Below are 691 nucleotides of genomic sequence, written 5' to 3' on the forward strand. Positions count from 1 at the left end.
CACCTGTTCACTATGCTTAGCTTCTTTTGTTTTGGTAGTCTTATTTGTGATTTTGAATAGCCTGATCTATAATAACATTCTGTGCCCGAAAAACTTTCATCATGTATAATGCTTTTACTTAGAAACTAAAGAGAAAGCTAGGATGCATCACCAAGCCCTAGAAACTGACATTAACGCCTCTATCTGAGCTGCACCCCTGCAGCCCTCCTTCAGCTAGCAGTGTTGTTGGTCATGTGAGCACCAGCACAGGCCTGCTGAGTGGGCAGCACAACTCTGGGGGCAAAGCTGGTCTTTTAGAAGGTTATAATCTAGTCGGGGAGCTATTTCCTGAAATTCTCAACAGGTATTTAATTTTCAATTATTTTGAAAGGAAACAAAAGAAACATTAATTGACCATGGTTTTCTTCATTTCTTTTAGCAATTATCACTAGGGTAAAATAAGCTAATGAAAAAATTGCCGCTTCACTACCAACTAAAATGTTCACACATGCCTGAATGTGAAACATGATCATCTGTTTAAAAAAACAGCTTCATTAACAATTTCAGAAAAAGAAACTTTTTTAAAAATTCCTTTTAATAGTTTCTGTGATTGGCCTTTCTTCCTTGTGTTATACCAACCACTATGATCTGTGTTTCCTCAGCTCCTCAGAGAAACAGTAAGGACAGAATCTTCATTTATGAAATTTTCTTA

The sequence above is a fragment of the Octodon degus genome, unplaced genomic scaffold (assembly GCF_000260255.1).
Source record: "Octodon degus isolate 3935 unplaced genomic scaffold, OctDeg1.0 scaffold00122, whole genome shotgun sequence".
Lineage (NCBI taxonomy): Eukaryota > Metazoa > Chordata > Mammalia > Rodentia > Octodontidae > Octodon > Octodon degus.